The sequence below is a fragment of the Ptychodera flava genome, chromosome 21 (assembly GCF_041260155.1).
Source record: "Ptychodera flava strain L36383 chromosome 21, AS_Pfla_20210202, whole genome shotgun sequence".
Classification (NCBI taxonomy): domain Eukaryota; kingdom Metazoa; phylum Hemichordata; class Enteropneusta; family Ptychoderidae; genus Ptychodera; species Ptychodera flava.
In genome coordinates this window covers 36,980,295-36,980,569 of record NC_091948.1, presented here as the reverse complement: position 1 = coordinate 36,980,569, position 275 = coordinate 36,980,295, and positions in this window count along the sequence as shown.

The following is a 275-nucleotide window of genomic DNA, read 5'->3' as shown; positions in this document are numbered from 1 at the left end:
TTCCTTATTCGAAGTTTGTTACTTATTCCTTTTCCTTATTCCTTATTCGAACGTGAATTTTGTTCCTTATTCCTTTTTCCTTATTCGTTACTTATTCCTTTTTCTCTTATTCCTTATTCGTTACTTATTCCTTTTCCTTATTCCTTATTCGTTACTTATTCCCTTTTCCTTATTCCTTATTCGTTACTTATTCCTTTTTCCTTATTCCTTATTCGAAGTTTGTTACTTATTCCTTTTTCCTTATTCCTTATTCAAAATGTGAAGTATGTTAGTTA